This window comes from Bufo bufo, chromosome 3, assembly GCF_905171765.1.
Source record: "Bufo bufo chromosome 3, aBufBuf1.1, whole genome shotgun sequence".
NCBI lineage: Eukaryota > Metazoa > Chordata > Amphibia > Anura > Bufonidae > Bufo > Bufo bufo.
The window spans coordinates 624,208,220-624,225,364 of NC_053391.1; positions in this window are offsets into that span (position 1 = coordinate 624,208,220).

A 17,145-nucleotide genomic window follows, 5' to 3' on the forward strand; every position below is an offset into this window, starting at 1 on the left:
CAGCAGAAAAAATGAAGAAAAAAAAAGATATGACTCTATACAAAAAAAAACATTGCCTTCTAAGGGTCAATATAGTCATGTCCTTAGTGGGTTATAATTGGTACAAAAATGCAATCACTGGTAATAGTTACCATGAAGGGACTTTTTGAAGTTACTTTTGTTTGAGTCCGTGTTGCAGTAATTTGCACCAAATATATTGAACGCTGTTTGATCTTTTCGGTGCATGTTTAAAAATAATGCATCTCAAGAACGAGGCTGGAGAAAGATTGTGACATTTGTGTGATTTCTTAAAAACTTGCAGAAATCAGGTGAACACCTGCTCGCCAAGCTAACCATGGCTACTTTCCCAGTCACTTCAAAAGTAGGAAGAGAGGTGTAAAATCACTAAAAGTCACAAAATATTGTTTAACATATGACTATTTTTAATGGCCGATGACAGATGTGCAGGGATTTTCAATGTAAACTTTGGCAAATTAATATTCAATAAACTGGAATTTACAGACATGATTTATGATAATTGCAACAGCTCTATAAAAAGCAAACAATATAAAATACAAAAAATTACCAGTATAGCTATTTTCAACTGAGCTGAGGGCATTATATAGCACATAGAAAATATATTCTGGATGAGTCAAATATATGTAACTAGTCTAAGGATTCTGTGTGACAACTAATGCTTGTTTATTGCTATGGAATTGAAGGTGAATTTACACAAGCAGATACTCAAATTGGAGAGGCTGCATCCTCCCTACAAACTTCTATGAGTGACTGTTTAATTTACTAAGCTAGTATGTTTTGCAGCAAAACATATGAGCAAAACCAGCAAATTTTGAACCTTGCTTATAACTAGGGATGAGCGAATCGACTTTGGATGCTTCATACGAAGTCGATTTGCATAAAACTTTGTTAGAATACTGTACGGAGCGAGCGCTTTGTACAGTAGAATGTATTGGCTCCGATGACCCAAAGTTATTACTTTACGAAGTCTCGCGAGATTTTGGGTAATAACTCTGTAAATTAATTTCTCGCTCCTTATGGTATTCTAACGAAGTTTTATAGGAATCGACTTCGGGTGAAGCATCCCTAATTCGCTCATCCCTACTTATATCCATCACACTTATTGCCTCCTTGGAGTAAAGCCTGCCTGAGTTATTTTACTGGTATACCGCCTGCAGTACCAGCCATGACCTGCATTTTGGCGTAGTCGGCAGGATAGTGCTGTATCTGGTGATGCACAGGAACTCAAAGACATACTGGTAGCATGGCAGGACCTACAGGGGCAGAGAGCATATCCCTAACAATGTAGAGACTGGACCTGAGAGATGCCCCTGCAACATAACTGTCAGATGGCCAGGACAGGACAGTAGGGAGAGGTGGAGAAGATGGCCAGTGTTGTCAGTAAAAAGGAGCTATGTCTCCATCATTAGTGGCTACACCTGCTAAATTGGCTGAACACACTAAGGCGGTGGTTTAATGGAACTTGCTGCTGAGGAAGCATCAGACCAAGAGTGTGAACAAGACTGTAGTGGGGACACCACTAAAATGTCTCAGGCAGAGGATGGTGCCACTGATTCCTTGTCTGCAAGTGAAGAGCTGGTGGCTGATAAAAGCAAACATCAGAGCACCACCATGCCCTGGTCAATGATACAGTTTCATATTGTGGCATGGGTGGCAGTATTTTGTCCGGCACTGTGGTATTTGGTTTTGCAGAGATAGTATTTGTGCTACACTGGTTCTGCTGTAGCGGTATATTCTGCTGCACTTGTAACATCCCAGAGTTATGTTACTAAACTCTTTTTCCCCGCTACTATTTGTTGGTAACATGTGCCTTGTCACTTGATTTTATTTAATATTCCTCACAAATGTGCATTGAAAGCCTTGTTTGAATGTACTTTGCTGTAATTTCCATGTACACCAGCAGGTGGCAGCATTGTGTCAGCAGGGCCTTAGTTACAGTTTAGCATATCTAGACTGGAATAGTACATTCCAGTTTAGCTCCCCCCTCTTTGAGCAGAGTGGGCTGGCCCATGTCCTGCCTCATGGGGAGGGAAGGAAGTTAATGTTAGTGTGCCAGCCACCCCGGCTAGGGGGAAGGCTGTGCTGGTAGGAGCTCCCAGTTTTAGGGATCCCAACCCAGGGTCGTGTCTCGGCTGAGACCAAAGATCTTCATGCCCAGTCTGAGCCTTCAGCCTCAGCTGGTTGACAAGCAAGCAGCCACCTCCAGAACTCCAGGAAGAACCATCCCCTGTGAGCATAACTGTGAGTACCATCCAGAGACCAGGAGAAGCCAAATTCCTACTCAGCTAGTCAGTCCCATACACAGCAGAAGATAGACAGAGCAGAAGATACAGATTCCTGCCACATATTACAGAGCCATAAGCAGACGACTAATCCTGCAAGAGACCTCCAGGCACATGATAGAAGCAGAAGAGATATTGATCCCTGCCATACATTGCCAATACCTGCTGGGACTTCAGATTATTGCTGTATCTCATATGGATTACTGCTGCAACCAGTAAAGACAAGTTGAATTATATCCCAAGTCTGGATCTCAATTATTGCTACCAAAACCCTCAATTACTCCTACTAGCAACACACTCATTTATTGCAAATGAGCCAGGATCCAGGAGTCTAGCCGTACCCAGGTAGGAGACACCGTTGACACTATTACTACTGCTACACAGAGACATTACACCACTCTGGCATCCCTAACCTGGTACGTGAGTTGCAACACCTTAAAGGGCCCTGAGACTGTACCCTGCGCACGCTGCAATTGGCGTCACAAACAAAAAACATAGACTATTATACCCATATCCGGATCCACTGCATATTTTGGCGTCCGCCTAACCTTACCACGGTCCGGCTCATTGCACACTGACATATTTGGTTCCTCTGGGGTGTTTTTTTATTCTGCACTATGGTATTGCTGACCCCATCTACTTTTGTTGATTTGGACCCACCTTTTAGGTTCTTCTCCAGGGCCACTTTAAGATCCCAGTCTGTCCCTGATGGCATATGAAAATGTTTGAACAGAAGTTTGGCAGGTTCATGATGTATGGACCTATTTACATTCCTCCGTGTTTGCTTATTGGCTGCTTTTAACTCAGCTCCATTAGGTTTGAGCGAAGATCTATGACAGGGATGCTCATTTGGTGTCCCTACAGCTGTTGCAAAACTACAACTCCCAGCATGCCCTAATAGCTGTAGGCAGGCATGCTGGGAATTGTAGTTTAGCAACAGATAGAGGGCCGCAGGTTGGGTATCCCTGATCTGACTTTAGTTTATCTTCAGTGCTTACAGGTGGTCTGAGGTAGTCTGAGCCACACCTCCTGTCTCATCATTGGTTCCAGTTCTTACTCCCTCCCTCCACCTGTAGCTCTGCCTCGTCAGATTAACTGCATCACCAAAAGTCATTATATGAAGACTTAGGGGTCATTTATTAAGACCGGCATTTTAGACGCCGTTCTTAATAACCTCTATATCTGGTGGTGGATCCGCCAAAGTTATGAAGAAGCGCAGGCCTCTCCATGGCATAATCAGCATAACCCAGCGTCAGTCTAAATGTAAGCCAGCTTCCTTGCTGTCTTACATTTAGACCATTTTCTATGCCTAAACCATGCGTAGAAAATGATGAGTGAGACGGGCCTGCCGGCCCCTCCCCTTTCCCACCCACGCTTACTTTTTTAGACCTGGAGTGAACGAGGAGAAGTCGCAGATTGTGGTGCAACTAAACCTTGCGCTGCCATCTGTGCCAGAAATACACCTAAGGGCTCTTTCACACTTGCGTTCTTGTCTTCCGGCATAGAGTTCCGTCGTCGGGGCTCTATGCCGGAAGAATCCTGATCAGGATTATCCTAATGCATTCTGAATGGAGAGTAATCCGTTCAGGATGCATCAGGATGTCTACAGTTCCGGAACGGAACGTTTTTTGGCCGGAGAAAATACCGCAGCATGCTGCGCTTTTTGCTCCGGCCAAAAATCCGGAACACTTGCCGCAAGGCCGGATCCGGAATTAATGCCCATTGGAAGGCATTAATCCGGATCCGGCCTTAAGCTAAACGTTGTTTCGGCGCATTGCCGGAGCCGACATTTAGCTTTTTCAGAGTGGTTACCATGGCTGCCGGGACGCTAAAGTCCTGGCAGCCATGGTAAAGTGTAGCGGGGAGCGGGGGAGCAGCATACTTACCGTCCGTGCGGCTCCCCGGGCGCTCCAGAGTGACGTCAGGGTGCCCCAAGCGCATGGATCACGTGATCGCATGGATCACGTCATCCATGCGCATGGGGCGCTCTGACGTCATTCTGGAGCGCCCCGGGAGCCGCACGAACTGTAAGTATACCGCTCCCCCGCTCCCCGCTCCTACTATGGCAACCAGGACTTTAATAGCGTCCTGGGTGCCATAGTAACACTGAAAGCATTTGGAAGACGGTTCCGTCTTCAAATGCTTTCAGTACACTTGCGTTTTTCCGGATCCGGCGGGCACCTCCGGCAACGGAAGTGCACGCCGGATCCCAACAACGCAAGTGTGAAAGAGGTATTTCTGGGTAATAAATGACCCCCTTAATTTATTTCCATTACATCAAGGGTAGAACGATCATAAAGAAGAGATTAGTAAACCACCAATGAGAAAAAGATTTATCCGGTAATTTCTGCAGAATGAGCCTTAGTAAGGAGGAGGCTGGAGGGTAAAAGCCGTGTGGGCGCAAATACATTTTCTACCTTTTTATCAATATATAAAGAGCTGCTGAGTTTTTGGTCATTCATGTCATGACTAGAAATGTTGGAGACCCCATGGAGAGGGTCACACGGTGAAGCTCCAGAGATTGTATCATCAATGCCTGAAAAAATGACTTTGACGTTGCTGATCTCAAATCTCTTACAAATACTTCACACAAAACTGGAGGGAATCATCCTGTCATCGATGCTCATAACCTTCAGCTCACGTGAGATGGTGAATTATAACAAGGACATTCAGTGCACTCGCATGAGCTCTCAAGATGAAAGGTGCAACCTTCTCCAGTGTGACCCAGTGGTCAGCGGTAAAGGTTTAACTAGAAGCATGGAGACATGGCTGTGGTCCATCTGATTAAGGTGCTCTTGTTCTTTTGTTGATCCAAAACTCTGTTCCCGGGTTGTTATACTTTTTCTTAATATGTAAATTAGGCCTTTGGTGCAATGAGGGTGTAACCATTGCTCTTGTTTCACCCAAGCCCCTTTCTGGCTGCTTTGATTGACAGGGCCAGTCAGTGGGCAAGCAGCCAGGGAGGGGCTGGCCACAGAAATGGGCAGAGTTTGGGCGCAGGGCACACAAGTTTTTAATTTTTTTGCTTCTGCGTTTTTGTTAACTATGTAGGTGACGTTTTTGTCATTGTCTTGCTTCTTTTTTAAAACATAGCATGTAGCTGCAGCAATTTTTTTCATACGTTTTTACATCTCTTTCACTATAGAGGAACGCCAAAAAAAAAAGCAGTTCACACAGCCAAGATGTGTAGCCCCAGCCTAAGGGCTCATGCACACGAACGTATTTTGTTTCTGTGTCTGTTTTTTTTGCGGCCCATATGCAGAACCATTCACTTCAATGAGGCTGAAAAAAAAACGGAAATTACTCTATGTGCATTCTGTTTCTGTATGTCCGTTTTGGAAAAAAATAGAACATGTCCTATTATTGTCCTCATTACGGACAAGGATAGTACGGAAAGCACATAGATGTCATCCATATTTTTTGAGGATCCGTATTTTGCGGACCGCAAAATACATACGGTCATTTGCATGAGGCCTAAAAGAGGGTTGCACAGGATTAAGAAAATATGGCCGCTTTCTTCCAGCTCAGCTCCACTGCAGTGGATGGGGCTGAGCCTCAACACCACACACAAACTGCGGACAGGTGTGGTGCTGCCGACATTTTTATCTAATCCTGTACAACCCTTTTAATAAGCATGGCGTTTCTTGAAGAAATGGTTTAGACAGCAATATATTTGGAATCATTTTTGTGGAGAATAAAGGTGGATTTAGACGGGACGATTCTGCAGGCGATTGTTGGGAAGGAAGCTCCAGTCGGCTGCTCGTTCAGTGAAGGAGACCGCTGTATTTACATGCAGCAATCTCCTCCATAGCTTTCGCGATCACTCGTCCTCGTACAGATTCATGGTTTCTGAGGAGCAGATAGCTGTTTAGAACACACGATCTGCTGCCCAGAAGCCATGATCGGTGGTGCCTACATGAACGAAAGGATCACCCAACGAACAAGCGTTTCACTCATACATTGGGTGATCGACGGCACATTTACATGGCCAGATTGTCGGGAACGACCATTCACCGGAACGGTCATTCCCTATAATCTGCCTGATTCTCGGCCCATCTTAATGCACCTTTAGGTTGGTGCAGGTTTGGGGTGTAAATGATACAATTCATTAAACATAGTGAGAAGTAAAATGTAAGTATAAATGCTGTAATATTAGATGTTCTATCCTTCTGGAGAGGTGATTCACAATACGGGTTTGTTGATGGATATAGTTCATTCTAATATTTCTAGGCTGAATTTATGGAGGAGAAATTGTTAACGTGGATCCTGAAGTGATATGTCGGTGAGGTATTGATTACACATAATTGGTAGACTTCAAAGGATGGTTATTATCAGGTGAGAAGAGACTTGACGTGGGATCCCTATCAGACGGCGTATATAAATATAGCTTTCATTACCTCCATTCTAGGTGTCTGGCTAGTGAGCCGCTCTCATGCGCAGGTTCTGGAGGACACGTTGTCACTTCTTCATTTACTGCTTTTGACACTCTGGTAGACATTAGCGCAAGAAGGAGCTAAAACTTTGACAGTGACATTTATTGCTCTTAATAATGCCTGGTATTGACTGCCAAGAGAGTAATAACTGAGATCATGCTGTGCCTCGCTGTGTGGGGAAAACTCATTATGATCATTGATACACCCTCTAAAGTCGAGCATTCATCAGTTTATAAGGGAATAGTTGAATAAATTAAAAGCTTAGTCCTAAATATTTTCCAGGAAAAGTTTTCACAAAGCCATGTACGTATTTGCATGGTGAGTATACACTCTGTGCAGGCCCTGGGAAACATGCAATGCAGACCCTCAATCTTGCCATTTATAACTTCATACAGTACCATATATTGTGCCGATAATACATATATATATATATATATATATATATATATATATATATATATAAATTAAAAATCTGTTTACATAAAAGTGTCCTCTAGTTTCAATTGATACAAGTCTCAAAATTACTACCACACAGAAACTGAAAATACCTGGTGGATTGCTTTTCTCCTAGGGTCTCTGATCTGGGAGTGGTGGGGTCTGGTAAATGTGGCAGAGAATGGGCAGATTTGCCACCAAGATTGTGACTAGACCTTGTGAAATGCGACTTGTAAAATCAGTTTAAGGATAATACACTGTGTCTCACTCATTGAGGGGGTATTTGTACGGTACAAGTAGCGTGCTGGGGAGGAGGGGGGGGCCGCCAGGGGGGGCGCTCTCAGAGGGGTGCCAGAAGAAATGAGCGATTCCATCAATACAGAGGGCAATACTACTGCAAAAGCGGCACAGAGGGCATTACTACTGCAAAAGTGGCACAGAGGGCATTACTACTACAAAGGGGTGCAGAGGGCATTACTACTACAAAGGGGGCACAGAGGGCAATGCTACTACAAAGGGGGCACAGAGGGCTTTACTACTACAAAGGGGGCACAGAAGGCATTACTACTACAAAGGGGGCACAGAGGACAATACTACTACAAAGGGGGCACAGAGGACTTTACTACTACAAAGGGGGCACAGAGGGCAATACTACTACAAAGGGGGCACAGAGAGAAATACTACTACAAAGGGGGCACAGAGGGCATTACTACTACGATGGGGGGGACAATAGGTATAACTACTATGAAGGGGGCACAATGGGCATTATTACTGTGGAGGGGGCACAATGGGCATTACTAATATGAAGGGACACAATGGGCATTACTGCTATGAAGGGGCCCAATAGGCATTTCTACCATGGAGGGGGCACAGGAGGCATTTCTACCATGGAGGGGAAACAGGACATTACTACTACAAAGGGGGCACAGAGGGCAATACTACTACAAAGGGGGCACAGAGGGCTTTACTACTACAAAGAAGGCACGGAGGGCAATACTACTGCAAAGGGGCACAGAGGGCATTACTACTATGAAGGGGGGACAATGGGCATTACTACTATGAAGGGGGAACAATGGACATTACTACTGTGGGGGGCACAATAGGCATTACTACTATGAAGGGGCACAATGGCCATTACTACTATGAAGGGGCACAGAGAGCATTACTCCTGTTAAAGGGGTGGGCATAACTGTTATGGGGCACTGAGTGGGCATCATTACTGTGAAGGGGGCACAATGGGCATTACTACTGTGAAGGAGCACAGAGGGCATTATTACTGTTATGGGGGAACAGTGATGGCATAACTACTCAGAGGGGCACAGAGAGGGCATTACAACTGTGAAGGGGGCACAGAGTGGGCATTACTACTGTGAGGGGGCACAATAAGGGGATAAGTACTTTAAGGGGGCACAATGTGGGCATAACTACTGTGAAAGTTGTACACTGAGGGCATAAATAATGTGAGAGGGCACAGTGTGGGCATAACTACCGTGAGGGGGCACAAAACTACACAAAACTACTATGAAGGTATTGGGGGGTGCCAGAAAAAGGACCGGCCCCGAGTGCCAGACACCCTAGGCATGCTACTGTTTGTACCTATGACACTGGCTGACCTGTTACATGTGCGCTTGGCAGCTGAAAACGTCCGTGTTGGTCCCATAGTCATATGTGCCCGCATTGCTGAGAAAAATTTTATTTTAATATATGCAAATGTGCCTTTAGGAGCAACGGGGGTGACCTGGTTACTGACTCTCCTAACACCACACACTGGCCATTGCATCATTTTAAGTCCTATCTTGTACCCACTTGGACATTTAGCATCAAAGGCACCCCAGCTACAAGGAGTGCCCAGAGGGAATATAGGGTGCTTGTCCTTCACTGCACTTTCATTGCACTGACCCCAGGGAGCGATTGCGTGAGGGAGTACACCATGACATATCATCAGGGTCACTACCACTCCCATCCTCTGATCCGGCTCATCAGGGGCTCGCTGCACACATGTCGGCATTGTTTCCGATTTAAGTCAATAGGAAGCTGTTGGTGGCGTTTTGATAGCAGATGTCATAGTGGGAAATCACAGCGATTTCCGCAAGTGATTTTTATGTGTGTGAACATAGCCTTAGAACCTGTAAAGCAAGTGATTTCAGTGAATTAAGGTGAGAGCATAGAAGCAGCTGCACCTGATATTAGGTTCTAGTACCGGGTTAGTCACAATATGAAACAAGATATCATGGTAATGACTAGTTTTTTTTATTATGGGAACTATACCATAATTAGGGCATTGAACTGATATGTGTAAAAATTGGAGTATAATATTACAAATGCGTTCAGCTACTTGAAATGAATATTTCATGGAAAGGTTTACAGTGCTACAGAGAAATGAGAAGAAGAAAGTTATTTCTTTCTTTGGCTGTTATCCGAAATCACACTCCCTCTTTGACACCTGCTCAGGTTGTTACCTCATAAGATCTTTAGCTTTGTTTTCTTCACCTGGATCTCAGCTAGTGTTAAACATGTCTGTACAACCTTATATCTTCTACCCATGCAAGAAGTCCAAGGTGAATATATACTGTAGGTTCTCCATACGTACTATACACAACTATGTACAGAATAGAAGACATTCCTCCCTAGGCAGCTGTACTGTCTGGATTAGGCTGGGTTCTAGTACATTATATTGGTTGTGTCCAGCCAGTTATTTATACAGGAACCAGATACAACTGATATATGTGTAGTGCACATCAGTACACCGGTCTGGCACCCAGAGGCATTGATAGGGTCTCATAATTCTTGAACCAACTGACCATTCCCCCACCCGCCCATCCTAGCACTAAAGACTTATTTTACTTGCTAGATTAATACTGCATCCAGCAGTACAAAACATACAGGACTATCCACGATACACATTCTCTTTACTCAACTTCTCCATTCCACCCATGACAACCTGTTCCAGACACTTCTCGTCTCTGCAGAGTTTGTCAGACATCTCGGATTCCTCATTTTTCCATCATTCTCCCCAACCCGATGTCCCCACCCTGTTATCCTGCTGCTACCCCCAATACTGTTCCCGCTGTGCTCTCCAATGTCCCCAAATGTTATGCTTACAAAATAACAGTACCATACAGATAGCTCCACCATAATAATACAAAAGTCCTACCAATATTAATAATTTTCTCCCATAGTTCCCTTATCAGTAATAAATTCCCTCTACAATGCCTCCAATAATGATACTACTCCCCAAGACCTGGCCCTTAGTAGTAGTACCATCCATAGTTTTTCCAATAATAATGCCCACCATAGTGCACCCAGTAGTAATAAGGGCCCTCTACACTGCCCCAGTAGTAATAAGGACCCTCTACACTGCCCCAGTAGTAATAAGGACCCATCATAGTGAGTTCAGTAGTTAAGGCCCCATGTAGCACCCCCCACTAGTTCAAATGCCCCTAAAGTGTCCCCTTTAGTGCCTCTGTAGTTATAATCACCCTATAGTGCCCCAGTAGTTATACAGCCCTTCACTCCCATAGTGCCCCAATAGTTATAGAGACCCTGACCCCTATAGCACCCCAGTAGTTATACAGCCCGCCCTGATCCCTATAGTGCCCAAGTAGTTATACAGCCTCTGACTCCTATAGTGCCCCAGTAGTTATGCAGTCCCTGTCTCCTATAGCGCCCCAGTAGTTATTTTGCCCCTGACACCAATAGGATCCCAGAAGTTATGCAGCCCAAACCCTATAGGGAAGGCATGGCCAACCTGCGGCTCTCCAGCTGTTGTAAAACTACAACTCCCACCATGCCCTGCTGCAGGCTGATAGCTGTAGGCAGTCTGAGTATACTGGGAAACCTATGAAAGGACACTGAGAACTACTAAGCTAAAAAATATTGTTTTATTAAGTATATAATTAAAAACATACAAGGAGATGACAGACAAATGCAAAAAGTGCAGTACAATCCTGGGAGAATTTATCAAGTACAACAGTGTGATGGGTTAAGTGACCTGAATATAAGCGCCTATAAGTAAAAAAGACTGCTATGTAAGATATATATTGAAAAGGTATCCACTATTGGTAAGAGTGCAAGTAATAGCATCAAATATAAAGTGCAAGTGCATGCTGTAATATAAGCAAGAAAAAAGATGGCAACTCTCCAATGTGGGTCTTTTAAGTATATATGTATATATATCTATTCAGCCAACTACAGCAAATAGTAAAGTGCATGTGCAAGCTGTAAAAAGTAATGAAAAAACATATGTTGATTCAAAAGGCAGAAACCGCAAAAAGATACATCAGCCATGCGGTCTAAAACAGGTAAGGTCACATACCGTATATTAAAGGTAGCAAATTCACAGGAAGACTGCACACCCGACGCGCGTTTCGATTTGAAACCTTCCTCTGAGTATACTGGGAGTTGTAATTTTGTAACAGCTGGAGAGCCTCAGGTTGGCCATGCCTGCTATAGGGCCCCATTAGTCATGCAGTCCTAGTGGCCTGTGGCCTATTAGAGGAAACGGTGGGGCAGGGAGCCTTTGGGTCTCGTGCCACCCTGCATGCAGTATTCAACTATATGTCCGTCTTGAGGATGGCGATACACTTGAATGTGCTGCACTGCCGCCAGCCATCTTGATGCTAGAGGCCTTGGGCAAAACATCCAGGGCCTTAGTCCCGGATGTTTTGGCCTAGTGACATGCCTGCTGGCACCAGACAGAGAAATGCTGCATGCTCATTTTTTCTGTGCAGTGCTAGAAAATATCTGGCATCAAAACTGATGCGCCAGATGCTATGAAAGATCCGATAGAAATTTACAGAATCCGTTTTTTTGAACCAACGGGGATTCGGCCACTTCTAGCATAAATGCTGGCTTTTGGCCGGACAAAAAATCCTGCATGCAGAACTTTTTGTCCTGCTGAAAACTGGCATCCCCATAGGATGTTCTTGTAGTCAAATGGGATTTGGCTGTGTGCAGCCCTATCCGGCTATGTAAGATACGGTGAGCTCCGGCATTCTGTTACTCTGCTGATCAGGTTGCCGGAGTTCACAATACATATGTGCACACAGACTAACCATTGAAGAGGATGCAGCGCTCACACAAGCACCATGGCCTCTTCAAACAACTGATGGTGGAGGACAGGTGCTAAGAGTTTGACACCCACCAACCAGATATTGATGACCAGGGAATCTGCCACCAGTTTTATGGAGGCTTAGGGCTCATGCACGCGGTCCGCAAAAACAAAAATGGATAATGTCCGTGTGCATTCAGTATTTTGCGGAACGGAACAGCTGGCCCCTCATAGAACAGTGCTATTCTTGTCCGTAAAGCGGACAGTAATAGGACATGTTTTATTTTTTTGCGGAACGGAAATGGAATGCACACGGAGTAACTTCCTTTTTTTTTGCGGACCTATTGAAATTAATGGTTCCTCATACGGTCTGCAAAAATGCAAGAAAATATGGTTGTGTGTATGAGCCCTTAGTAAACAAATGTATGTGGGGGTAGGACGCTTAAAACAAAATAACGAATGCTTTATTAACTTATTTTGTTAAAATATAGGGGTATCTGCCCGTCACTGCGGAAAGCAGCAACTAAATCTTCACTGTTTTATGGGACCACACCTATACCAACCACATGGATGGCAATGGAGCCAACTCGGGGTATAAGTTGGATCCCACACGTTCCTCCAACAAAGAGGCGAGCACTGTAGGAACCACAACACCTTTGTCATGGAACTTTTGAGTTTCATTCTCAAGCACAATGTGTTTCTGTTCGATGGGCGGATTTTCCACCAGCTCAGGGGGGTCGCAATGGGCAGTCCCTGTGCCCCGACGTTTGCGAACCTCTACCTGGGCTGGTGGGAAAGAGAGGTGGTCTTTTGTGAGGATATGGAGCATTTTACATCTGTCATCCCCCTCTGGATCAGATACATCGACGATGTGCTGGTCCTGTGGGGGGGGGTGGCAGAGGTTTGTTCCAGGAGTTCGTTGCAGCCCTGAATATCAACACATTAGGGTTATTTTTTACAACGGAGATTGATTCTACTGTTATTTCCTTCTTAGATCTCACCATTTCACTTGATGCTGATTAGTACTAACGTGTTTAGGAAGCCCACGGCTACCAACAATTTGTTGAAATGGGAGAGTGGGCACCCATTGGCCCTCAAAAGAGGGATCCCTAAAGGTCAATACATAACCACTTGCCATCTGGGCCATTTGCCCCCTTCCTGACCAGGCCTAATTTTGCAAAACTGACATATCTCACTTTATGTGGTAATAACTTTGGAACGCCTTTATTTATCCAAGTCATTCAGAGATTGTTTTCTCGTGACACATTGTACTTCATTATTACTTAACATTCCCCATATGTCTACTTTATGTTGGCATCATTTTGGAAATTTCATTTTATTTTTTTAGGATGTTAGAAGGCTTAGAAATTTAGAAGCAATTCTTCAAATTTTTAAGAAAATTGCCAAAACCCACTTTTTAAGGACCAGTTCAGGTCTGAAGTCACTTTGTGGGGCCTACATAGTGGATACCCCCATAAATGACCCCATTGTAGAAACTACACCCATCAAGGTATTCAAAACCGATTTTACAAACTTTGTTAACCCTTTAGACGTTCCACAAGAATTCAAGGAATATGGAGATCAAATTTTTTAATTTCACTTTTTTGGCAGATTTTCCATTTAAATCAAATTTTTTCTTTAACACATCGATGGTTAACAGCCAAACAAAACTCAATATTTATTACCCAGATTCTGCGGTTTACAGAAACACCCCACATGTGGTCATAAACTGCTGTATGGGCACATGGCAGGGCACAGAAGAAAAGGAACTCCACATGGTTTTTACATGCCATGTCCCATTTGAAGCCCCCTGATGCACCCTTACAGTAGAAACTCCCAAGAAGTGATCCCATTTTGGAAACTAGGGGATAAGGTGCCAGTTTAATTGCTACTATTTTTGGGTACATATGATTTTTTGATCATTCATTATAACACTTTATGGGGCAAGGTGACCAAAAAATTGGTTGTTTTAGCACAGTTTCTATTTATTTATTTTTACAGCGTTCACCTGAGGGGTTCAGTCAAGTGAAATGTTTATAGAGCAGATTATTACGGACGTGGCGATACCTAATATGTATACTTTTTCTCATTTATTAAAGTTTTACACAATAATAGCTTTTTTGAAACAAAAAAAATATGTTTTAATGTGTTCATGTTCTGAGAGCTATATTTTTTTTTATTTTTTGAGAGATTTTATTATGTAGGGGCTCATTTTTTGCGGGATGAGGTGACGGTTTTTTGGTACCATTTTGTGGGACATACGCGTTCTTGATCACTTGGTGTTGCACCTTTTGTGATGCAAGGTGACAAAAATTGCTTGTTTTGACAGTTCTTTTTTTGTTTTTTTACGGTGTTCATCTGAGGGGTTAGCTCATGTGATATTTTTATAGAGCTGGTTTTTACGGACGCGGCAATACCTAATATGTATACTTTTTTTTATTTGTTTCACTTTAACACAATAATAGCATTTTTGAAACCAAAAAAATGATGTTTTAGTGTCTCCATGTTCTAAAAGCTATAGTTTTTTTATTTTTTGAGAGATTTTCTTATGTAGGGGCTCATTTTTTGCGGGATGAGGTGACGGTTTTATTAGTACCATTTTGTGGGACATACGCGTTTTTGATCACTTTGTGTTGCACCTTTTGTGATGTAAGGTGACAAAAATTGCTTGTTTTGACACAGTTTTTTTTTTTTTCTACGGTGTTCACCTGAGGGGTTAGCTCATGTGATATTTTTATAGAGCTGTTTTTTACGGACGCGGCAATACCTAATATGTATACTTTTTTTTATTTGTTTCACTTTAACACAATAATAGCATTTTTGAAACCAAAAAAATGATGTTTTAGTGTCTCCATGTTCTAAGAGCTATAGTTTTTTTATTTTTTGAGAGATTTTCTTATGTTGGGGCTCATTTTTTTGCGGGATGAGGTGACGGTTTTATTGGTACCATTTTGTGGGACATACGCGTTTTTGATCACTTGGTGTTGCACCTTTTGTGATGTAAGGTGACAAAAATTGCTTGTTTTGACACAGTTTTTTCTTGTTTTTTTTTACGGTGTTCATCCGAGGGGTTAGGTCATGTGATATTTTTATAGAGCTGGTTTTTACGGACGCGGCAATACCAAATATGTCTATTTTATTTTATTTTTTCAATTATTTTTTTATTCCTTACTTGGGGACTTTTTTTTTTTTACATGTGAAACCTTTTTTTTTATTTATTTTTTTCAACCCTTTATTTATTTATTTTTTATTTTACACTTTTCGTCCCCCATAAGGTCATACAAGACCTCTGGGGGACATTTACTTCACTTTTTTTTTTTTTTTTTCACTGTTGATTTCTCCTGTAACTGGGGCAGGAGAAATACACCCTCCAGAGATACTGTACAGCATAATTCAGTGCTGTACAGCCTCAGTGCAGGGCTGATCGAGGTCTCTGAAAGACCTCACACAGCTCCTGCACTCTCCGGTCCCGGCGATCACATGACCGCCGGGCCGGAACAGGAAGCGCATAGCGCTTCCTGCTCTGCATACACAGCGCTCGGCGAGCGCTGTGTATGCAGCGATCCAGAAGGCAGGGACACCTAGGCACTGTCCCTGCCTTCTCTCTGGGTTGCCCTGCTGTCACTGACAGCAGGCAACCCGATCAGCAGCTGCACGATTAGCGTGCAGCTGCAGTTTCTGAACGGACGTTCTGGAACGTCCATTCAGAAATAGAGATCCACCTCCCGGACGTTTATATCCTATGGGCCATAGAGCAAGAAAGATTAGCGATATAGTTGAGGCTTGAGTTGAGGCTTGAATTGAGGCCTGAGCGGTTGAGGTGGCTGCGGTGACACTAGTGAGGTGAATCCTAGCACCTCTAGGCGTTATTTTGTAGTTAGGTTCCACGTTTATACCTACAAATGTCAATGAGGCTGGCAAAATTTTTTACCAAAGTTTTCACAGGTGAGTATACTTAGTATGCTTTCTGTTAGCCCAACCTGCTAATTCTTCCATTCGGCATAACTGGTCGACCTTATCAAACCATTGTTCCAAGGTGGGGGGATCAGTGCTTAACCATCGAAGCGGTATTAGCAGTCTAGCAGCCTGAATAAGCTAGGTAGGCAAATCTGTCGCTGAAGGATGCCAACCTGTGGAAGGTAGCCACAGCAGAACTGACTGGGGCGATAGCTTAATGGAAGACTTACAAATCTCATTGATCTTTTGTTCCACTTGACTCCAATATTGGTGCAATAGAGGGCAAGACCACAGAATGTAGCCCAGGGTGCCTTTTTGTTTTTTACATCTCCAACAGAAGTCTGAGTCTGCAAGTCCTATCTTAAATAGTTTACTTGGATCATTGTACCAACGTGTCATGTATGATGTTCTTTGTTTTGGTTTCACTTTCTCATCTCCTTTCCTTCTGCCAGGTGTCACTTATTTCAACTAATCGTCTTGCTTTATAATCCCTCCCATATTGCCTCACTTTGCGGTTTATACTACTTCCTGGATGAGGTGTTCACTGCTGGAGGCTGCTTCTGCTGTTTGTTCAGATAAGTCATTTACTTTATTGTGTTTCCTTGCTGGCTTGATTCTAGGTGACCCTGACTCCGTCCGTATTAAGTGCAGGGAGCCGGTGGTCGTGTCCCCTCACTATTATAGGGTTTTCAGGTGTCACACAGTATTAGGTATGTGGGCATGCAATCGTCTACCATACAGACCCTTGCATGTGCATAGCAGTCAGGGAGAGCTCTTAGGGTTTTATAGGGCTCACCTATAAGCTCCTTAGTTTGGGATCAAGCCAGTCGCTCGTTTATTTATATGTTCCAGCTATCTGCTAACTTCATCCGTGACAGTTAGACAGTGTGTTTTGGGATTTTGTCTCCTAGAGCTAGTTTCTCAAACCACAGTGGAGCCGGAGTAGTGCTGTATTTTTTTTCTAATAATT